The sequence below is a fragment of the Topomyia yanbarensis genome, chromosome 2 (genome assembly GCF_030247195.1).
Source record: "Topomyia yanbarensis strain Yona2022 chromosome 2, ASM3024719v1, whole genome shotgun sequence".
Lineage (NCBI taxonomy): Eukaryota > Metazoa > Arthropoda > Insecta > Diptera > Culicidae > Topomyia > Topomyia yanbarensis.
In genome coordinates, this window is record NC_080671.1 from 467292882 (window position 1) to 467318208 (window position 25327).

Below are 25327 nucleotides of genomic sequence, written 5' to 3' on the forward strand. Positions count from 1 at the left end.
AAGTTTGAAATAAATCGGTTGAGTAGTTTTTGAATGACAGTGATGCCGCAAATCGTGTTTTTCCAGAGACATTCTACAAAAAGTTTCGTCGCCGAGCCGCTTGTCGATATTTATGTTATTGTAATGAACAATATAATGTACCAAAGTTTTCGCTTCACCCAAATTTCTTAAAACAACGCAAAAAGTGTTTTTTTTCACGCTGAAAAACGCACCCCCGTTCCCATCTCGCCTTAACGCCTAATAAATATATGTTTTCCCTCTTTTCTCAAACATTTTTCAAAGTACTGAAATGAATCACTGAATCGGTAAAAAAAGTCGATTCAGTTTAGTGGGCACGATTCGCTCTAAAAACTGAATCGGTTTGCCCATCTCTAGTATGAATAAAGAAGCTTGAATGGTGAACATGCTTTCAATCTGCTCCAGTACCGTCTTTACGCATGGGCACGCTGGGCCAGGGCCAGGGGCCCCGGGATTTTGGGGGCCCCGCACTTAGGATGAATATAAAATCCTTCTGTAGACTATATTTAAAAAAAAAAAGTCGCACTCAATTGTTCATTACTTTTTAATATGTGGGTAACAATAGATCAGTAGCAACTCGGAATCGCACATTGTACTGTATTCCAGGTGATCAAGATGTTTAAAAAGCATCGGAGCAGCAGGAAACGAGGCACTGCATGACTATTGAACCAATTCAAGCGTCAATCCATCATTTCGATTCAAGTTTCAATTTATTTTCAACAACAGCCATGAAACGTTTGGAACACCCTCTATAAAAAGTTTGGAAGGCACCGGACGTTAGCCAACCAACCAGAAAATCTAGTTTGGCAAGCGATCTGTGGATGTGGCAAAATATTAATTATATTTCTAAGTTACATCTGAGTCTGTCAACGGACAAATCCACATGGAAGCGTCCAAAAGAGACTTCTCGAGATCTTACGAAGAATCAACACTTTTTGGTCGGATTTGGCATGTTTCCCTCTGCCCAATCTGTCTTAGACTGGCACAGAACCAATAATGTTGTTTTTGCACTATACTCTGCCCTATCACAACCATTTTAATCCATTTTGAAGACAAACGTTCATGAAATCCCAAAAAAGAAGTTTAAAATGCCCTTGTGAAAGTATCTACATATATCAAACCTAACTTTATCCTAGATTCGACTAAATGTGCCACTGTGAATGTGCGTGCATTTGTGGATAATTGTAGAATCTTGGACATAGCGTGAATATTTTTAAAAATATTCTAGTATTGTGGTGTGTCCTCAAAGTATGTTTCACACAAGTAGAACATTCTAATTTAATTTTTAAAATTCAGGTTTTCCTTGCTAAATTCAAAGCCTCAGTTTATGGACAAATGACGAAAGCATTGAAACGAGGCGGTGCGGTGGTCAGCTATTTTCGTCCGCGTCCCTTATCACCAATTTTTATACAGTGATTCATCAGTAGTGCTATCTTTAAAAATGAACCACCTTAGTTATGCAACTAATTTTTTCCGATTTTTTTATATGCAGATAATTAAGCAATCTTCATTTCGTTATATTCTGAATTGCACATATTTTGTCGTATGAAATTTTAAAGTACTTTCATTTGATGGCATTGTAAGGGAACACGTATCCGCCGGTTGATGCCAATCGAGCTGACATTTCTTTAGACTGAGCAAACTAATTTATTTGTTTGTTTAGTGTTCATTTGACCAACTAGGAACCGAATTCGCTGGGTCTTTAATGCGTGTGGGAAATACGCATGGTCTTGTCTGAGTGAATGACTTTTGTATTATGTATGAGGGTGGAGAATTGACAATTCGCAAGATCAATTCAAATCCAATTACCAATTTGCTGCAATCATTTCTGCACGAGGAACAAATGTTTTATGGTCATATTTAATGCTTTACTTTTAGTCCATTAACTCATTGGTCAATTATACTGAGCTAAGAATAAGTACGTACTATTTGGAAACGAGGGGTGTTTGATTTGTGCATAATGCTATTATCGTTTAGGAACGCAGCATTTATATTTTTTTCTGTTACGCGTCTTCATTGTAATATCGCAACGTTTACTCGAACGAGATGGAAAATTTCAAGTTACGGGATCTCAATATGCTTGTGATTATACCAATAAGGACCATTTATAAATTCTGCCATGCTATTAGTAGGTACAGATATGACTAATTGTGACATAAATGGGAGGGGAGCACGTCATGTGCTTTGACGCAATTGGCCGTTTTACGCACGATTGCGCCATGTATATAGAAAATTCTATAGAACATGAACACTTTTGCGAGTAGCGGCATAAAAGTACTACTACAAAACGAAGGAAAAACTAAATTAATTTGATTCGTATTAGACCAAGCGGAAAAATAGCGTGGTTATATGACAGAGTTAGTTAGTATTGGGTAATCTTTGCGTGATTATTTTTTAATGTTCCATCATACCACTTTTAAACTCATTATTTACGGTTCTTTTTACATTGTCGACAACACTCCCGACAGCCGGCTGTCCGGAGTTCAAGTTATTTTTCGATGAAACAATCTCTACAAACGATTAGCCAGAGTTTAAACGCCTAGAAGATTTACGTATCCTACAGTCAATAAACTATTCAAACATGCACGAAAATATATTCTCAGTCGCATCGCTTGCTTGAAGCAAATCCTGACTAACAACCCACCCACTACCCAATCCGTGGTACTTATGGAAGTGTCACTGAGTCGGGGCCTTCCGTTAAGTAAGTACCACATCAACACTTCCTTTCTCATCCCAAGTTACGGTAAAGATGGTCGTGGCCCGCGATGGTGGCTCTCAGGCGAAAATCTCGCTCGGACTGGATCAATTGTTATTCCCAAACAATGCTCCTCAAGTAGTCTGGCTGGAAATGAGAGTCATTAGTCTGCAATCTACGAAGTATGCCGTGCTTACACAACGCAAATGACGAAAGCATTGAAACGAATTATACAGATGATATTGATAGATTGGAGTATTTTTATGTTTCGTTTTGAAAGCAATTTTAGGCGAACGAAATTAAAGTATTGAACACTTCCAACATTGAATAGGGGTCATTCCACGCGAAGTGATCAAAAAAAGATGCAAACTTGAAATCGACCTTCACGGATTTGAACCAAATTTAGAGGAATTGTTCATCTTGGGCCAATATATAAAAACCCAAATTTTTGTGTCAATTGAACCACCCCTCGGGTCATGGGAGCACCCCCCGTTTTGGCAAATTTCCAAAACCCTTGATTTTCTTTTGATCATATCTCCGGTTCTATTCACTGTAGAATCAAACCGCAAGTTGGCTTTTGAAGAAAATTGTTCAAGAAGTCTAGAAAAAATATTATGTTTTGCCGGCAGTGCTGCCAACTATGCAATTTTTTCAGTTAAATATTTAAAGTTAATTTTTCTCTTAATACATATATTTTAATTTTGAAAATTTTAATGCCATCGCGTTCCTCAGATATTTCTACCAAAAAAACACTTATCATCTCAATATAATATGAGCGCATCCTGAGATACACCGTTTTGAAGGGAAAAACTCCCATTTTCTCATATAAAATCGCAAGCGCACAACACTAAAAAAACCAACTTGATTATTCTGTGTTCAAACATAATTTTTCGTGAAGTAGACGAGAAATGATGAAAAACTACGTTTTTGGTTTGCTTCTAGCAGAGTCGATTTTTATGATCGTTTGAAGATTTTCTTAATTTTGGCCAATAAAAATGGATTTTTATATGAGAAAGTGGAAGTTTTTCCCTTCAAAACAATATATCTCGAGAAGTGCTCATATGCTCGAGAAGTATTTTACAAATTACCAAAGTTTTAACATAGCTGGGTTATAATGGGTAATTGAAATAGATATATATTTTAAATTGTCCAAAAACCCATGAATTCCGAAATGAAACCTTCAAATGTTCAAATATAATATTTACTTAATCTAGGTAAACTTCACAAAAGCAATTAAGTTTAGGAGTTTTTCTCGACATTGAAGGTGCTTTTGACAACGTGTCTTTCGAAACCATTTTGGAAGCAGCACGAGGTCATGGAATACCTTAATGTATCACGAACTGGATACACGCAATGCATAGCAACCGACATCTGTGCTCATCGTTAAGACAAGTAGATATAAGGAAACTGAGAGTCTGCGGATGTCCTCAAGGTGGTGTGTTGTCACCACTTCTATGGAACCTTGTCGCCGATAGCTTGTTGATAAAACTAAATGAGCTTGGGTTTCCGACGTATGGTTTCGCCGATGATTATCATATAATGATCACCGGTATTTGCATTAACACACTTTTTGATTTGATGGAACAAGCCTTATGTGTTGTTGAGCAATGGTGTCATCATGTTGGACTATCAGTTAATCCAAATAAAACCTCAATGGTGCTTTTCACGCAAAGAAGGATTACAACCGGAGCTCGTCCAGTGCCGTTTTTTGACTCTGAAATTATTGTCGAAGATCAAGTTAAGTACGTTGGGGTAATTCTTGATTCAAAACTTAATTGGACAGCTCATATAGATTTCAGGATCAAGAAAGCTTGCATGGCCTTTGGCCAATGTAGACGGGCTTTCGACAAATCTTGAGGACTCAAACCCAAGTACATTCAGTGGGTCTACACAGTAATTGTTAGACCAAAACTGGCATACAGGTGCTTTGTTTTTTGGCGGAAGGGAGAAGTCATGACAATTCAATCAAAGTTAAATCATCTTCAGACTATGGTCTTGTTGGCGATGACTGGTGCGTTCTCGACAACACCTACTGCTGCTCTAGAGGCACTCTTGAACATAAAACCACTACTGTTTCTGAAGCAAGAAGCACTTTCTTGTGCATACCGTCTTAAGGATACTGGGCTCTGGAACAGTAACCCAATAGATCGTGCAACTAGTCATATAAGACTGTGGCCCCAAATGGTTACTTGGGATGAGTATACACTTGCTCCCAGTGATGTTACACTCACATGTAGTTTTTCTTTTAAAACTTTCAATGTGAGAATTCCTCTTCGCGAGGAATGGCTGTCTGGCTGGATGGAGCAACAACTTGAAGAATACGTAGTTTGTTATATTGACGGTTCTTTGTTAGAGGGCTGAGCCGGTGCTGGTGTCTATTGTCATGAAATGAGATTAAACCAATTTCATTCGCTTGATAGATACTGTACCGTAATTCAAGCAGAAATCTTTGCGATTCTGTATGGCGTACAGTCAGCACTTCATCAGGGAATTTGCGGTAAAAGAATTTATTTTTGCTCTGACAGTCAGGCTACTCTGAAAGCACTTAGTTCGGCAGATTCGAGATCGTTATTTGAAAATGGAATAATGCTTTTCTTTACAAATTTACTCTGACTGCTACAAAACAAACAAATGTCCATTAAAAGAAATGTGAGAGACTGAGACCATTCTATTCATGCATTATGATTTTAGAACGAATGTTTCATGGTTCCTGCCGTTCCACCGTTACCCTCTCTCCCCTACATATGCATAGTAGGGTGTCCCAAAATGACATCATGTTAAAAAAGTCATCGGGCTCACTTCTTAAATGAAATATTATGGTATTAGGAGCACTACCTTCTTCGGAGTGAATTTGCTAAAATGCTCCCTACTGGTGGCGAATTTAGATTTTTTGAAAAATGGGCCGATTTTGGGTAAAATTTCAAATGCATGCCTCTTAAAAGGCTCCTGAACGACCTTAGATTTTTTCAGAAATTCTTGATGTTTTTCAGTAGTTTTTCTTCAAAACTGAGTATCTACAAAATTTTAAAAGTAGAGAAAACACTTTATATAGTTGAGCCGAATACAGGGGCGTAATTTTGCTGAAGAAAGTGTATAGCTACGGCCCATTGGGTATGAGTTATTTAAGTTTTTGGTAGATAATCTTTTGACATTTTGTGATATTCATCAAAAATAACACTGTTCTACAAAATAAAACAACTTAAGTGTGCTTAGTCCGCATATTATTTTTCGGAAAATAGAAGGAAAATGATGAAAAATGGCGTTTTTCGCTTGTCTCTAGTACATCAGAATTTGTTTTTCGGAAAATTTCATCATTTTCTTTCTATTTTGTTTTTCGGAAAATAGAAAGAAAATGATGAAAAATGACGTTTCTTGTACGTCTTTAGTGTGTCAGGACGAGGTTTAATGAGCATATGATGATTTTTTTGTAACTTAAATTAAAAATTAATAATAACTTTGCTAATGACGCCAAGTCTCTAATTATTTTTTGAAGAGTCGATTCTCCATAATTATTTCTAGGAGGCATCTTCAACAAAATAATTGTGTCAGAAGATGCGCTGTATTCTATTGTAAAACTTTTTCGAGGATATTTGCCCCAAATTCGGCTAGTTCGGAGATATGTGATTTAAACATATCTTACAAAAACTTAAATAACTCATACTCCATTAGGCGTAACTATACACTTTCTTCAGCAATATTACGCTTCTGTATTCGGCTCAACTATAAAACGTGTTTTCTATACCTTTAAAATTTTGTAGATACCCAGTTTTGAAGAAAAAATACTGAAAAACACCAAAAATTTCCCTTTTTACTTAGTTTTAATGTCTCTGCCGCTCTTATAATTCAAAATTTGTACAAACTAACTAACCAAAGTTCTCCATTTGGATCTCCAGAAAAATAAAAAAACTGAAAAAATCTAAGACAGTTCAGGACCACTTCAACAGGCATAAATTGGAAATTTTATCCAAAATAGGCCCATTTTTCAAAAAATCAAAATTCGCCACCAGTAGGAAGCGTTTTAGCAAATTCATTACAAAGAAGAAAGTGGTCCTAATACCCTAACCTTTCATTTAAGAATTGAGCCTGATGACTTTTTTAACATGATGTCGTTTTGGGACACCCTAATGCATAGACGTCCTGTGTTTAGAGATCGTCTGGCAGTTCAATGATGAGTATGTTTGAACCTTTATGGTTCCGTCATAGCCTACTATAAATCTCGGATCTACTATTTTGACATTGATCAGGCCTGTGCAAGTCGCCGTCCCAGCGGTTAAATCTGATCGGCGACGACACCTGATTAAAATGACCGTTTTAAATGCAAAAGCCACCTCAAAAACGTCCAATCTCGAACTCTAGACAATCAGCCTTGAGGCCAGTCAGCTAAAAGAGGTGTCCCAAATTATGACTACATTTCTCATCTCTTTTTAATAACAACCTTTCTTTTTTTAAGCGTAACAAAGACTATGGAATGGGAATCCAAGCGCTGTGCAGTTTTAGAACTATTAGGGAAACAGAAGTCCGTTGTAGACATAACGAAGATAATCGGTGAAAAATTTGTCTGAGAACGTAAGAAACGATTACAAGATGGAAGTGTGGTGATGCCCAGGTTCGGAAAGCGCTCGTTCTGTAAGGACATAGGCATCGATTAAAGCTGTAGCAAACAAAATACGTCGCAATCCGACCGGGTCCATGAACCAAATGGCTAATATATATTTAAAACAGAAATTTCCTTTTATGTGCGTCGAAATAAAAATCACATAGAACATCTCAACACAATATTTATTGCGAGAGAAGATTCTTCCCTTTAGTATGCCTCTTTCTGTGGATAGCAACGCTGGCTTCGGTTGGAACGGGTTAGCAAATATACGCAGCCCGCTATTAACCGAAACGATAAGTTACTATTTCCCAACCGCCGCGGTGCGGTGTCGTGTTATGATGGCGATCAGTAAATTGCTTATTCCCACATTCCGGTGTTGATAGTCTAATATTTAATAATTTGATCGGTTTCCCGGTAAACTGTCTTAGTTTAACGAGATATAAAGACCCCGGTATTGTATCGCTGGCAATGGGCACTGTTTCGACGGCCCTTTGTTTCAACTCACCTCAATTTTTCGTATGTCTTTTGTGACTGCCCTGAAAACTGTAGGGGAACCCGGGACTATTCGGACCTACTTAAGCAAATCACCCTTTTAGGTGGATAGACGCGAAAAAAATTACCGGTCAAAAGTCCTAATTGTTAGTATGAAACCTCAGCTACATTTTGGTGCCATGAAAAGTTCATTTGCACCACTCAATGGTAGCGCTAGGCGACGATTTGCAAACCTCTACGTTTTTTCAGCCTTTTACAATGTAGGGGTAATTCGGACCTCCCTGCGGGGCAATTCAGACCGTCATATTTCTTTAAAAATAAATAAATTGCTTTACAAAAACTTAATCTGGTATGTCACAGCTGTCGATTGGCGGCCCAAGTATTTTCTTTGCTGTGGCGTGTGCAATGGTGTGCGCGGCCGCAAGCCGCTGAACGATGGTTGACGGAATAGGGGGTCCGAATAGCCCCGTACGGTCATATCGCACAAAAGTGGAAAAAAATAATAAAATAGGAGCTTCAAGCTTTCCAAAACACTAACCTTTTATTTTTTCACTTTTAATTGTTGCTTTAATCACGATTTTTCCATTATAATGCTTTTTGTTTTGAGAATGGCACGTCGTATCTTTTTTCTACAAAGAACAAAGAATCAACTTCAGCTCTCAAAATTAATGTTTCAGAATAGCGGTTCCAAGAATATTTACGACAGTTAGAATGTCTTGCTATTTTCTGAGAAATCGAGGGGTCCGAATCACTCCCACTGTCTTAATAGCCCCGGGTTCCCCTATTGTAAACAGTCGTTCGTTGACGCGAAAAAAACATTTCTCGTTCCCGGGAGATAGCAAGAACACTCTTAGTAGTCCATACCAATTCTCTCCCATGTTCGTTAATGTATTTCTCGTTTTTATACAGCTATAACTTATCAATTTAGACTGTCTTTGGCTAGATTTTCCACGCAATCGGACTATTCTAAATATTCTAGGAGAATTGTATTGAGCATTAGAAGGTAAAAATTGAGCAGCTTCTAGCACTGCGAGGGAAGCACCTATCTTTATGAAAAAAGGCTTTTCGTGTTTCTTGGCCCCACCGTTTTCAAGGAAAAATAGGTTTGAAAACTTATATGCACGAGAAAAAAGTTGGGCATGACAGGGTTAAAAAATATATCAGTTGAACCCTGTTAGATGTGTTGTGTTGTAATAATTGTAGTTTTAAGTACTATAGTACAATTGTTATGTGCTTGTCGTATGTATATCTGTGTATGTGTTCGTCTGAGTATTGGTGACAGATGGGTCAGGAAATGAATGCAGAACTGGCGTATATGATACAATAGTTGGTACCCAATAAACAATTATGCTGGATAATGGCATGTTCAGATCTTGTTCAGCTTGTTCCCTCTCAATAAAGGCTTGTTCAGCTTTCGTTGTTTGTTGGATAATCCTTCTTGGGAATTGTTGGTCACTTTTTACCGGTGTTCAATTTGTGCATTTGGTTCGATTCATTCGGGAAGATTGGATTGGATAAATTAAGGTACGATTAATTAATCGACGCACGTGAATCATCCATTTCATACATAGTATGAAAAACTTTTAACGGAATGCAACTGTCGTTAATGGTAAACAAATATCATTTGCAGGCATTTAGACGACTTCAAGTAGTTTGATTTCATGATACATGTGTTTTCTTCTTCTACTATAATAGTCTGTTTATTGTTTATTGTAATTCTAGTGGTTTGCTTTGACACTACTCATGTGTACCAAAAATAATTTCTTTCTTTTTTTATTTATTCTACATGTTATTTATTCTTTTATTGCTATGTCTTAAATTAGATCCATGCTATCACTCACTAACACAATCAATTGCTTATTCTCTCATATTTATTTATTTATTTATAATTAATTAATATCAACAGACACAGTGTGGTCCTTATTAAATTATATACTCTTTCATGCCAAGCGAACAAACGTGGCTTTCGCGATAGCACAAATTTGATCACAAACGCGAACGCCCGTTGATCTTGCCTACGTTCAAACACCCAAGTAATTAAGTGAATGTTTTAGCACATATAAATTTACAAACACGGTCTCAAGCATCAAGCCATCGCTCGCGCAATCATGAATGGGTCACGTCCGCAAGTCACTACTATCGAACCTAGAAGCCAAAACGCATGCATTCAGTTGAACCAATAGAAAAAAAAAATTAAAGAACACCGGGGTTTCTAGTGAAATGGGAAAACTTACTCTCTTCTAGCATCTAAACCAGGCACTAAAAATTAAGTATATTCACGGTCTGTGCGCGAACATGCACAGCTACATACACGCTAGCACACGCGACAAAAACATCAACATAAAAACGCTCGAGTCCTTCACGATCATCCACGCACACCTACGCCCACGACCTCGCAAACACCCCGGTGACTAAGTGAACGGTTTAGAACTTATAAATTCACAAACGCGGTCTCAGGACTGAACCTCCAGATGCCGTGTTCGCACGATCATGAATCGGTTACGTCCGGAAGTCCCTACCCTCGGCCCTAGTAGCATAGGTCCAATGGCTTTAGGGGGACCAAACAAAAAGATGACGCTTACATCCACTAAGCAACACGTTCCATGGCGCGTTTCAGCAGACATGATAACATCCCGGTGATAATTTGAGCGTCTCAGCACCTATAAATTTTTAAACGCGGCCTCAAGCGTGAACCTACTGTGCTCACGCGATCATGAATCGGTCACTTCCGGAATTTTGGGTACCAGCAGTCTAGGTCCATACCTTTAATTGGTCCAATTAAAAAAAAAAAAGAAAGCTCCCGTATCCACTGGATAACACGTTCCAGAAATTCCTCCGTCGAAAATCTCAATCGGAGTAGGGTGATTTCAGCGACGTGGACTGTCCTAGCAGATCGTTATAAGGATGGCAGCTTATTGATACACGGAAATCGGCAGCTAAACGGCTCACTAAGACGAGAACAAAATGGCGATGTAATGGATGGAGACGAAAAACAAGAAAACAGTCGAAAGCTAAATCACTCAAAAGACGAGCCATTTCATGTATCAAGTGATGTTCCGAGATAGCTGCGGAAAACTCGTGGGCCAAAGAAATAGATGCGAAAAAAGCACAACGCTTCCCCTCTCCCCCACGAAATAATACTTTGATATAGTTCCGTGGAGAAGAAGGGCGAACAAAGAGTAAGGAGTATTTTAGTGGCTAGGTTCGAAAGAGAGTCGTGAGTCTCACACAGTACCAACATACTACAGGCCAGGCTTTTTAAACTTTACTATAAAAACTAAAAATTCAATAGCAGCTTATCGGAGTGTTATACCTTTCATTTGAAATTAAGTTTGTGAAAATCGGTTCGGCCATCTCTGAGAAAATTGTGTGACTTTAAATGACACACACATACACACATATACATACACACAGACATTTGCCGATCTCGACGACCTGAATCGAATGGTATATGACACTCGGCCTTCGGGGCTTCGGTTAAAAAGTCGATTTTTACAGGCTATGCAATTTCCTAATATGAGAAAGGCAAAAACATAGAGAGAGAGAGAAACATTGACCCAAACGATTGGTATATAGCGAAAAAGTCTTGAAAGTTTGAGCGAATTCTATGCATTTCCTTTGTAATAAATGCAAAACTACATAAATAATAACATGGGGAACGTGCTAATCGAGCCAATATATATTGTAATAAGCTGTCCTGACAAATTACAAGATTTTCCATGCCGAATATTATCAGTAGTCAGTGTACAGATCTTCTCCGTTGCAACTATTATTGCCAAAAAGAAATGCACAATTACATCACTACACTGAAAAAACTAGACACGTTAACATCATGTGGAAAACACTTGAATTGATTCAATTGTAAAACACATGAAAATGATACGTTTGTCATTTGAATATCTAATAGAGTGTGGGCAACATAATTTTCAAGTGGAATTCTTGCGAACATTATGTGAAAATCACATTAATATCATAAGAAATGCCACTGACTAAGATTTTCAAATGAATTACACGTGAATATCAATTAGTTTTACCTAAAGATTTAATGGGTAGAAGAATCGGCGAAATGAATGCTTTACATATGGATATGCACTATATGTTTTTCACATGAATGTCATGTGGAAGGTTCATACTATGCGACTCAACAGCATGGCAACCAAAATTCAATGGTAAAACATATCGTATTCATGTGAAAGTAGTATGAATATAATTTGAAATAGCACATGAACTTCTTTTTAATAGATTTTCATGTGAAATTCGAAAGGAAATCATTTGATTTGCTTTTCAACATGCAAGTGCACTTGAAAATGATGTTAAATTTCCTTTGGTTTTATAGTGTGATTTTCTATCAGTGTAGATTAATGAATCTGCACGACAATCAAAATAGATTCACTGCCGAATTTGGCAGAAAAAAAAAGCAAATCACAGGTCACAGCTTCCTGGAAGTGCGCAACGTACTAGATGAAAGCATGGGCTACTCGTGAGCTTACCCGCTTGAAATTGTGTTTCATCCAGACGCAAACAATAAAGAACGCATGGCATGCTATTCATACACGCCCGCGAACGAATAGGCTGAATGTACTTCACGTGCGTTTCGCATCATTAAGAAAACTTAAGGGGGTCCTCTACTCTCAGGGTTTCAAAAAATCGATTTTTTTTTGTTGTTTAATTTCAATCTATATTAGGGTGTCCCAAAATGACATCATGTTAAAAAAGTCATCGGGCTCACTTCTTAAATGAAAGGTTAGGGTATTGGGACCACTTTCTTCTTCGGAGTGAGTTTGCTAAAACGCTTCCTACTGGTGGCGACTTTTGATTTTTTGAAAAATGGACCGATTTTGGATAAAATTTCAAATTTATGCCTGTTGAAGTGGTCCTGAACTGTCTTAGATTTTTTTTCAGCATTTTTTTATTTTTCTGGAGATCCAAACAGAGAAGTTTGGTTAGTTAGTTTGTACATATTTGGAATTATAAGAGCGGCAGGGCCATTAAAACTTAGTAAAAAGTGAAATTTTTGATGTTTTTCAGTATTTTTTCTTCAAAACTGGGTATCTTCAAAATTTTAAAAGTACAGAAAACACTTTATATAGTTGAGCCGAATTCAGGGGCGTAATTTTGCTGAAGAAAGTGTATAGCTACGGCCAATGGGGTATAAGTTATTTACGTTTTTGTTAAATAACCTTTTGACATTTTATGATATTCATAAAAAATAACATTGTGCTACAAAATAAAACAACTTAAGTGGGCTTAGTCCGCATATTATTTTTCGGAAAATAGAAGGAAAATGATGAAAAATGGCGTTTTTCGCTTGTCTCTAGTACATCAGAATCGGTTTTTATGAGCATTTGACGATTTTTTTAAAAAATATTTTCTATACTAATAGCCACCTAGCGGGTTTGAAAATCACTAAAATTAAACAAATTTGTCGAGTTAATGGCAAGTTATGGCGTATATTTGAAGGCTGAATTGATTAACGTACTTACATTTTGTATATAAAGTTTTATTTTCATGTTAGGAACTTTGAAGTGGAGAAAAATGCAGAAGAGTGAGGTGAGTGTTGAAAAACTGATATTTACTGTTTAGATCACATAATTCCGAAATAGTCAAATTTGGGGCAAATATCCTCGAAAAAGTTTTACAACAGAATACAGCGCATCTTCTGACACAATCGTTTTGTTGAAGATGCCTCCTAGAAGTAATTATGGAGAATTAACTCTTCAAAAAATAATTAGAGACTTGGCGTCATTAGCAAAGTTATTATTTTTTTATAATTTAAGTTACAAAAAAAATCATCAGATGCTCATTAAACCTCGTCCTGACATACTAAAGACGTACAGAAAACGTCTTTTTTCATGATTTTCCTTCTATTTTTTTAAAAACAATGTGTGGTCAAAGCACATTTGAACTGATTTACTTTTTGGAACAGCATTATTTTTGATAAATTGCTAAAAATGTCAAAGGTTATCTAACAAAAACTTAAATAACTCATACCCCATTAGCCATAGCTATACACTTTCTTCAGCAAAATTACGTCCCTGAATTCGGATCAACTATATAAAGTGTTTTCTGTACTTTTAAAATTTTGTAGATACCCAGTTTTGAAGAAAAAATACTGAAAAACACCAAAAATTTCACTTTTTACTAAGTTTTAATGGCCCTGCCGCTCTTATAATTCCAAATTTGTACAAACCAACTAACCAAACTTCTCCGTTTGGATCTCCAAAAAAATAAAAAAATGCTGAAAAAAATCTAAGACAGTTCAGGACCACTTCAACAGGCATAAATTTGAAATTTTATCCAAAATCGGCCCATTTTTCAAAAAATCAAAAGTCGCCACCAGTAGGAAGGGTTTTAGCAAACTCACTCCAAAGAAGAAAGTGGTCCCAATACCCTAACCTTTCATTTAAGAAGTGAGCCCGATGACTTTTTTAACATGATGTCATTTTGGGACACCCTAATCTATATGTAACTGAGAACACGCCACAGATAGGACTTGGTGAAAATCATATTTCTTGGCATGTTTCTGGGAAACGAAAGGTACCCATCTCCGGCCGTTTCTGAGATACTAATACGATAGCGCCTGTCTTTGGAAAAATCATTGTTTAAAGAATTCACTGGTTCATATATATGTGAGTGTCTGTGAACGATTTCTTGTTTTTTTTTTTCAGTCAACAGGGGTTCTCGTCTGAGTTCAGTATTCAATCGGATTTCGTGCAGGTCGCACCTCAGTCCTTTTAAGTGGTAACGTATCGGAGTCTTTCGATTAAAAATGGATAGAAAGGGTAGGCAAACAAAGGGATATTCTCATGTCGCTGGCCGCATTAAAAGGAGAAAGAATAGTAGCCCTTTATTGGCGAAGTACGATACCGAATTTGCAAGTGCGTCGGCGCGAAAATTAAGCGGTAGGCGATTGTTAGGAGCAGCGATTTCTGCGACTTTTTCTTATTGCTTCATTGAGTTTTATTCCGTCCTTAGTGCTATTTTGGAAAAGGTTGTTTTCAAAACGTGCCAAGGAAAAGTGGAATTTCTTAGAAGTGACAATGCTGGGGCGGGATTTATCCTTATCATGCGCTGCGCCAAATGTAGAGAAAAATCTGTACCGTGCTGTCCTAAAATTAATGGCGCTTACGAAGTGAACCGACGGTTGGTATTCGTGTTTCGTTTGCTTGGTGTGGGACATGAGGAATTGAATAAGTTTTGTGGTTTCATGGATATTTGTACTGGAATTGCAAACAAAACTTATTATCAATGTCTTAATAACATCGAAATCGCCGCAGTTTCAGTCTACGACTCCGTGTTACGGATCGCTGTGAACGAGGAGAAAGCAATAAACACAGAACATGGGAATGTTGCCGAAAATTTGACTGTTTCGGGAGATGGTACCTGGAAGAAGCGTGGCTTCTCTTCCTTATTCGGCGTCGCTACACTTATTGGGGGTTTCAGTGGGACGGTCGTGGACACGGTGGTAAAGTTAAGCTTTTGTCAAACGTGTATCATAAAAAAAATCGATAGATGTGAACGGCGAAGAATTCGCGGAATGGTATGAAAGCCATAAGAACGATTGCACCATTAATCATTCAGGCAGTGCTGGGAAGATGGAAATCGATGCCATCGTAGAAATGTTCCTAAAGTCATTTGAAAAGCATGGTGTGAAATACGCACAGTATATCGGTGACGGCAACAGCAAGACGTTCAAAGGAATCGTGGATTCAAAACCATATGGGGACGAGATAATCGTACGGAAGACAGAATGCATCGGGCATGTGGAGAAGCGTATGGGAACGAGATTACGAAAACTGAAGAAAGAAAACAAAGGCATCGGTGGGAAAGGAAAGGGAAAGTTGACGGACAAATTGATCGGCGAGCTAACAAAATTTTATGGGCTGGCGATTCGGAGAAACTCAAATTCTGTAGAACATATGCGAAATACAATCTGGGCTTCCCTCGAACACTGCTCGTCATCGAACGAAAATCCCCAACACTCAAAGTGTCCATCCGGCGAGGACAGTTGGTGCAAGTGGCGTCAGGCCGAAGCAAAAGGAACTTTAGAATCTTTCGAACATGTCAGGATCCATCGTAGAATTATTGAAACCCATCTACGAAAGTCTATCATCTAATGATTTATTAGAAAGATGCTTAGGAGCTCACACCCAAAACAACAATGAGTCTCTGAATAGTGGAATCTGGGCCTTAGCGCCAAAACACTTGCATTCTGGCAGGCAGGTGGTCAATGTTGCGACTTATTTGGCAGTCAGCATCTTCAACCAAGGATTTTCATCGATATTACAAGCTATGGAGGCGATGGGAATTACCTTGGGGGCTGAGCCTGAAAGATGTGCTACTCGACTCGACGGTGAACGTATCACTCGCTCTGAACGCAAAGTGGGTGTCGCTGCAAAACAGGCCCGAATTCAACACAGGGAGCAAAATGTCGACAATCAATAATATTTTCATGATGAGGAAGGAGAACTCTACGGCCCCGGTATAGCAGATTAACTTGTAGGGTACTACAATTGAGTTATACACTGTACTTTATCTTTAAACGCGTTTTCCCGAAAGCAGTGTTTTTTAAGGGTTTAAGTAAGACTTTTCATAGAAATACTGGTCCGACTTCAAATATTTTTTTCTCCGATTGTTCAGAAAACATACCGCTATGTTTGGTCGGGAGGGATTTGCAAAATTTCAATTTGTTCCATTTTGTGGCTCCTAATAGGCCAAAAAATAACGTAAATATTGGAAATTTTCACAAATCGTTACATAACTTTTACAAATTATAAAATAAAAGAAATCCCTCTGGTCTAAACATAGCCAACGTGACTATGATTATAAAAAATATGAGTTTTTTTTATTACAGATTACCCAATTTGCCAAAACTTTACTTAAACGGGACTCATGCTATTTCAACATCAATGTCATCATTGAATTTTCAAGGACGCAAGAGATTTTTCTTTTCGTCTTCAAATGTAAAATTGAAAAGTCAAAACATGTATCTTCAAAATAAAAAAAAAGTTTCAAAATCCATTGAGTAGAAGCTTTACAATTTATTCCCAATTTTAGGCCTCGCGAGTAGAGGACCCCCTTAATAGCCAAAATTTTTGTAATCGTTTAGGCTTTTTCTCCGCTATCAAAAAATTAGAAAAGTTTTTTTTAATTAAATAACTATATTATCGTGTAGTTACTGTTATATTATGCGTTATAACATTTTTTTGTTTACGTCTGTTGTGTAAAATAATTATGATGATGGAATTTTATCTACAGAAGTATGAAACGCAATGAAAGCACGGGTACTTTAAATTTAAACCTCTTATCATATTTATACCATAGATATAGAAGAATATGTACGGTATAAATCTCGCCTATAAACATTCCAGAAATCTTAGGAGTATATTTGTAAAGTATTGGGACGATCTGTGCGGTGGTTCAGACGTAATGGTCGGACATCAGAACTATCTTTTCACATTTATAATAATTGAAGATGTAAATTCAGATTGGATTATATCTTCCCATAAACCAAAGACTTGCAAAAATATTTTTGAAGATAAATCGGAGCACCTTAAACAGGCTTTTGAATTCACTTTGTGAAATTATTGATCTTCTGTGTTACCAAAATCTTTTAAAAAGTAAATAATGCACAAATGTGCAAGAATTGGTATTTGGTGACTGTTGGAATATATTACTGAATGTACTTGCAAGTCGACCATTTAAAAAAAAATCAACGCAAAATCCCTATAACCCAATTTTCTGCATTGCGCCACTGTCGACTGCACGATGTTTCCGCTTTTCTAATGCATAGAAGCGGCTAATGGATCGTAAAAAGACCCGTTCACGGGTATGCAATTGCTTTGCCGGCAATACTTATCCGAGGGTGATGACTACCCGTATGGATTCCACCTGTGGTAGTGATCAGATAATCCAAAAATACCACCAGCAAGGCACTACATTCTTGTTGGGGCTGTTTTAGAACGGTAATACAATCAGCTGTAAACCTAGTACAAGTTGGTATTGGAGACGACGTGTATTCGAACGTCGTTGAGAAATGGATATCAATTGCTTCCGGGAATCTCGGAAGCCTCCAGTAATGATATTATACTGAAACCACTACTGTTAGTTGTAGATCAAATTCCAAATTCCTTCGTGCAACTAATTTAGCTACTTAGGTGTATCAATGATATGGGTATATTAAACTGTCGACTCTGACTTCATAGCAACTAGAGCCACACGCAACCAACTCGTATTTCTAGAATGCCTGTAACATTGACTAATTCAATATCATGCCAAACGAAATCACAAAAACACAAACACTTGTGTAAACTTCACACGTCGCTAATTTATTTCGACGATCGAATCAAACAATCAAATGTTGCGTATATCCGCGATAGCGAAGATTTCTGCTTTTCGAAAGTCGCCAAATTCCGCGGAAACCAGTTCGATCCACCATCGACCATCAGCACCGGTAACCTTGGGGTTATATTTAACGGGGTTCTTCGGTACGTAGGTATATGACACCACCGCGGTGCACGAAAAAGCTACCGGCAACTGCTGTTACTTGTCGCTTCACGGTCGTGTCGTGGCCTACTGCTGCAACTGCACTAGCAGCGCCAGCTCGTCCAGAATAGAAAGGAACAAACCGATCCAATGCAACAAGCGGCTCGCAAGGAGCAACTATTAACTGCAAAACACGACACGAAGGAAGCAGTGCAGCCGTTTTGAGTGTGAAGGGACGTTCAGTAGTTAATAGACATAATATAATTTTTTTTTTGTAAAAGGTTTAACAAATCTAAATACTTTTAGATTCAGCTCAATTTTAAACAATAAATGACTCACTAGTTCGTAACGAAATTTGAGCATTCCTACTTTGGGTGTTCATGCTTACAGTTTATTTGGCATCGCATGTGAAAGCTCAGTAAACTGCTCTCTCGTTGCGCTTTATTCGTTTAAACAACTTTTCAGTTCGACTGGTTGGAGTGCAATTTTGGTTTGACATAATGCAGTAAATTTTCTTCAACGGAAACATGTCGATTAATAATGGCTTCTCAGAATATTGGAGGTTTTTACTATAATTCTTTTAAGCAGGTTAATGTTTTTTATGTTCTGGATGTCAAGTCAGGCACGTAGCCAGAGGGGGGGCTAGGGGGCTAAAGCCCCCCCCGAAACTTTTCAAAAATAAATTTAAGAAGCAACATGTTTTTCGGTAACTCGTAAAAAAATTGTATCTTGTTTGGTTTCAACAAATTAATGGGAGAATGGTGAGGAAGATTGCTATTTCGAGCCACCGAAGACATCGGTCACGATATCTACTCAGTATGCCGAGTCTGATAACACACTTCCTTTCATATTGTGTGACTCGTCGGAAGAACAAAAGAAACTGTTACTTTAATTCTTGCTGGGGTGATCCGTCGGATGATTGAATCGCAGAAGCAAGAAGTGGTGCTCCAGCCAAACGTGGAGGCTATTGACTTCCGGAATTTTTGCATCACCGAATTTCATGATGGGAAATATTTGCTGAAGGTGAAAATAGAGGTTATGCTTACGAACTTCGCTTTTAACGAGTTCTACCTTGTCAGGCATTCAGTACTTATGTTATTCAACAAATTAGCCTAGGCGAAACCAGTCATTTTGCAACTTGTAACACGTGGTTGATTCTCATATATATGGATGATGAGAAAATCAATGTTCGGCTACAAGATCTGATACCACTTACTTGAACCGCGGGCGAACGACTAGGAGGTTAAAGCCCCAATAAACAAACTTAACTTATTTGAACCGTGGCCATTAAAAGATTCCTGTCTCATTTGGAAAAAATGGAATTTATTATAAAGGACACATCTAGGAATTAGACGGGCAAGGTCAGGTAGGATTTCGTCCTAGCTGACCCTGCACGTACAGAACGCCATGCGATAGTATCATTATACACGTTACATCTTTGCACATCCATAGTCTCCAATACGATTACCTGAAAAACAAACAATTGCCAAATTTGTGGCTGCTGTTCATATAATATTGACGGCAAAAACTGCGTCTAGTATCTCAAAATTAACAGTCAGCATCATCATTGAGGAAGTCGACACTTGTGGCCCGTAAGGGGACAAAACAAAAATGAAATCAGATATTCGCGAACTGCCATGTCCATGGCAGTTACCACGATAATAATACGGAAGTGTACAAGATAGATATGAACGACCACCAAGACGCGGTTGGTTATGAAAAATATTTCTCAATCAGTAAACAGGTCAATCGCACGAGATCTGTTGGACAACCATTAGCGTTTTATCATTTTCATTGTTTACATCGTGGAAATATATTAAAGACTCAAGGCTTCATTTAGCTAATGCATTGAACCGACTCAAGTAAACGAATTGTATAATAAAAAAATAGAAGTTTCATAGAAAACTGAGTACAAAAACTGTCCCAAAATTAACATTTATCGCTAGTAATGGTATCTAACAATACTCATTTTATGCTAGATATAATAGATTAGAGCAATGTGCGCTTAATATAAACGTCAAGCATCTTCCAAACTGTTTTCTTACATTCTTTAGCTAAAAATAATTGACACGTATTTTTTGGTTTGGCTAAATATAATATTTTTTTCAAGTTATTCGCTTTTGAACTTTTGAAGTCTATAAAATTGAACATTTTTCAATCACTGATAACGCGGAAACGACTCGATATATGGAGAAAAATATTAAATAAAAAAGTTGCGTTTTCAAATAAGCTTACCAAAAAAAATCACAATTTTTTTGTTATATAACTTATGAAATTTGCAATTACTTGAAACAAATTGAATTTTTTTAAGGCTGGACCAAATGTTTTATTTATTATTTTCTTTAAGTATTAAAATCGTGTTAAAAAGATTGTGTAAAAATTTGGCAGTGGAATTCTTTGCGCGATATTACAATTATAAACATAAAACATGGCAATTTTACACTAAACGCCCAGCGAAAGGCCTGTTATAACTGAAATGTCTCGTAACACTTCGAGTTCCATTCTGAATTTTTCACATAATCTTCTTAATATAGTATGTAATATGTAATCAAAATAAATTTGATTTCGGGGGACTTTAGAAAATATTTGCTTTTAACATGAGAATACCCCCAAAAAAGTCTTAAATTTGCAGAATGCGAGTCATTCCACGATTTACAACTATAATTTTAGTTCCCTTCAATTTTTTTGCACTCTTTAGCTGAAAATTATAGACACGATTTTTTTACTTTGGCTGAATTTGACTTTTTTTTTCAAATTATGAGTTTTTGAACTTTATAAAGTACTAGCTAATACCCATCGCACGTTGATGCGACTTTCAACGAAATAGGAGGAAACCATAATTTGTTCCGAAGCGCCTTCTTGTAGGCAGATAATCCCCACCAATAGCACACAAACACGCTCCATAACAAATTCCTACTATGCATAAATTTTTACGGCAATTGGTTAAGCCGTTTGGGAGTCCATAAATCACATACATACAAATATCGACTTTTAATAATATAGTGATTTTTTAAAGTTTTATAAATTTAATAGAATTGGACATTTTTCATTCCCTCATAACTGAGAAACTATTAGATTTCTGGAAAAAAGCATTAAATAATAAAAGCTGCGTTTTCGGAAGATCTCGGCAGATTTTTTTTAGTAATATTTGTTCTTTTTTTGGTTAAATAATTTATGTATTATGCAAATATTAGTAACAAATTTTTTTTCAGGGTGGAGCCAAAAAAATCTTTTTAGCTTTTTCAAATAATTTATAATTATATCGAGAAGATTGTGTACAAATTTCAGAAAGAAATTCGAAGTATTTTACGAGATATTTCAATTACAATAGGCCTATCACTAGGCGTTTGGTGTAAAATTGCCTTGTTTTAAGTTTATAATTGTAATATCTCGCAAAGTATTTTATCCACTCCCAAATTTTTGCACAATTATTTTAACATGATTTTTAATATTTAAAGAAAATAATAAGTAAAAAATTGGTCCAACTTTAAAAAATTCAATTTGTTTCAAACAATTGCAAATTTCATAAGTTATATAACAAAAAGAAATTGCTATTTTTTTCAGTGAGCTCATTGAGTACACAACGTTTTTATTTAATATTTTTTTCCATATATCGAATCGTTTCCGAGCTAGGAGCAGATCACTCGAAGAATGTATAACAAATTTGCATCAAATTAGAAAAAATGCATTTAATTTCCATTTTTCCATCAGCTTTGCACTCCCTCGCAGAAAAGTTTGTTTAACAAACGTACTACGCTGATCCACTTTGTTCGACGTTTTGTTAAATGTAGGGCTAGTTTTTCTGTAGGGTTTTGACGTCTTACACGCAACGCAAACAACATTGCACGCAACGCAAAATACATTATGAATTTCTATTTTGATGGAAATAAATGCATTTAATTTCGCTGATTTTTAAAAATGCATCACAAGTGATCTGCCCCTAGCTTCCGAGTTATAAGTGATTGAAAAATGTTCAATGTTATAAACTTCAAAAGTTCAAAAACTAATAACTTGAAAAAAAATCATATTCAGCCAAAATAAAAAATACGTGTCAATTACTTTAACTAATGAATGCAAGAAAAAAAAATTGGAAGGAATTCAAATTTTGATTGTAAATCAGACGTGGAATGACCCATATATTTTGGTCCTATTGATCACCAAAGATCCTCCTTCCTAACTGGGGTATGCCAAAAAATTATGTTAGCATGATGCATTAGAACTGGTAATAGTTACAGCACGCCAGATCAAGAAAATAGAAGTTGAACCATCTACAATTCGTTTGCTAAATCAGAGGATTTTGTGCAAATTTCGACATTCTCTTCAATCGAACATTTTATGGATATTTTTCTACTCATTTCGATTTAGCGTCATCTACACCTTTTAAACGTGTAGCTTAGAACACCTTGCGTTTTCCAGCACCGTCAAGGATTGTCATATTCGGTTAGCGCATAAATACTGAGAACTCTAGAATATCCATTGTTGCAACGAGAGTAAATTGTAACTTGTAAATAAAAATAAATAATAAAAATCAAATTAAACATCAATAATTCGTTGATGTACTATAGCCTTTCTTGTGACAAAGAACATGGATTGTCTTAGATTTGGCTTTGTTTTCATTAAGAACTTTTCAAAATTTCGTTTAGTTTCTAGTGACAATATGAAGTAATTAGAACTAAAAGCTTTATGCAGGGGCGGGTAAAGCGTAGTTGGTAAATTGATTACCTTTTACGCAGCTCATCACGGTTCGTTCATCAATCCCGCACATGTAGGGTTAAAAATTTTTCTAAAGAAATTTTCTAACCCAAAAAGAGGCGAATAACCATAAGGTTAAAACCTGTATAATCGAAATAAAAAAGCTTTATACAATAATTTTTTAAGCCCCTCCCGAAATAAACTCCTGGCTACGGGCCTGTGTCAAGTGTTGCTTAATCAATGAAGGGGATTAAATTGTAGTTAGTTTTACAGTTCGCGATATTTTAAATATTACTGAAACACTGAAAATGATACTAATTCGACTCGCAGAAGTGGAGACAAGTACATTATTCAAAACTTTCTTCTAAATTAAAGTTTTTTCTTGCTTCTGTAGAAGCCCCCTATTCAGGTGCTCCCGTGCAGTTTCGTTTCCTTCACCAATTTCTCACTAATATCCAGCATTCCAAAAAAGTTCAATGTGATGTTCTTCATATTCCACAAAGACAACACAATCTAGGAAGATTTTTCCACTTAATTTTCACTGTAGAATCTTCTTTTCACTCATTTTTATCTCCACGTATAAATTTCCCGCAAATTGCTGCGGATCATCCTCTCCCAGAACCGTAGATATACAAAATTTTTGATCGCAGTAGTCTAGTTCAAGGAGTTCAACATACACCGAAAAAAGGCACACTTCATCGACGGTCACCGCAACCATAACCACTCACCGAATAAAGTACCGAACAATGACGGAAAACTCGACACCTCGTGGTGGTGCAATCGCGATCACTCATCACCGACCGGGCAGACCTAGTCCACCGCCTACTTTGGTGTGGGCAGTAGCAAATTCCACGTGCTTCCAATTCGCGAAAATCAGAGCGAGCGTCAGAATCAAAACAAAAAAAAATGAAATCAAGACAACGACGTCGACGTGAGCTATTCTGCTCTGCCCGGTTCTGTTCGCAGCAGTAGTTCAACACTTAATGTTGCATGGGACGGTCTGACCGGCGAGTATAACTATGTGAGTTGAACTTTTTTTTTCTCCAGTTTTATTTCGGGCGTCCCGATTGACTTCGACCGAGAGAAGAAGAGGCAATCTAGTATACTACCGTATGTATACTACCGCTGTCGTCGACGTCGTAGGTCAAACCGCCGTGCCCCACCGCCGTCAATCATGATACCAATCGTCAGGATGGCGTTGCGTTGAATTGCGCTAGCGCCTAGCTACATATATGCTGGGGGTTGGTTGTTGATGTGATGATCACCATCATTACCACCATCATCATCGCAGCAATCTGCTTCACTATACATACTGACTGGCACCCGCGGCCGGTTGTTTGTGGGATACCGTCACATATTGGTATTCTACCGGTGCGACTAATGAAAGTCGTCGTGCGACATTGAAGCAATTTGAAGTGTAGTGGGACGCGATGTCGCTGGAAGTGAATCGCGGTTGCTGCCGGTCGAACTGATTGTCGGCAGGGGAATAGGGTAGTGTACGTAATAGTTGCTGGGTGAATTTGCCGTGACCTAATTTAGAAATTATTGATATTTATGAGTAAGGAAAGCATACATTAAAATTTTCTATTTAAAATAGATTCAAGGTTACTAGGACTTATTTCCAGAAGAAATATACCACCAACCACAATTGCATGTTTATAAAAATATTACCCTACGGCAACCAAATGAGACTAAAGCATACCGTCCTCTTTATCATTTTTTAAACATATATTTTGTTTCGAACGGGTTTGTCTATGCAACCAGGAACGAGGAAACTCTTATTCAACTGTGTTGTGTGGTGGCAAATTACAGCAACCTTGATGTTCAGTCACCGGCGGAACTTAAATCGAACTCTAGAAGAAATTACGGTACCCCTATGCTAGTTATGATTATTGCTAGCGCACAAAGTTATAATTTCAAGCCCTGATCAGAAAAGCAGCTGAATGACAGTAGGACTGTTTTACTGTCCGCTAAAGAAATGGTTGCAATGTCAATGCCTTTCAAGCTAGAAGTTCGTGTTATGCGTGTTATAGTAAAAAGAGTTTGCTTTTTGATGGAAATGTGTTGAAACAATTTACATGAAGAGTTATACTGCCCTTCCAAGCATAATTGTCCCATGTATATACACTACAATATACGTGTAAAAATACAAATTGTATAAAAATGGGTCCACGTATTTTTTAAGGATGGCAAAAGCACAACGTAATAAAGCATTATACTTTCCATAAAATAAAGAAAATAAAAAGGCTGTGATTTTCGTTCATTTCCAGAACCAGGGTGCGCTGGTTCTTTATTCTCGAGAAGACGGATATTCTTCACAGTTCTTAGCATTATATTATTCTTCTGCG

General features: G+C 37.1%; 1 protein-coding gene across 4 annotated transcripts in view; it reads right to left on the minus strand.

Moving 5' to 3' along the window:
- The window catches only part of LOC131686153 (P protein), a 436886-nt gene that overhangs the window by 266647 nt on the left and 144912 nt on the right, over positions 1-25327 (minus strand). The window contains exon 1 of one of the 4 annotated variants that reach the window (XM_058970333.1): positions 23708-23963. The exons of the other annotated variants lie outside the window; for them this stretch is intronic. The gene's annotated coding sequence lies outside the window, so the exon portion shown is untranslated. Of the gene's footprint in view, positions 1-23707; positions 23964-25327 lie in introns of those variants that run through there. 4 annotated transcript variants of the gene reach the window in all.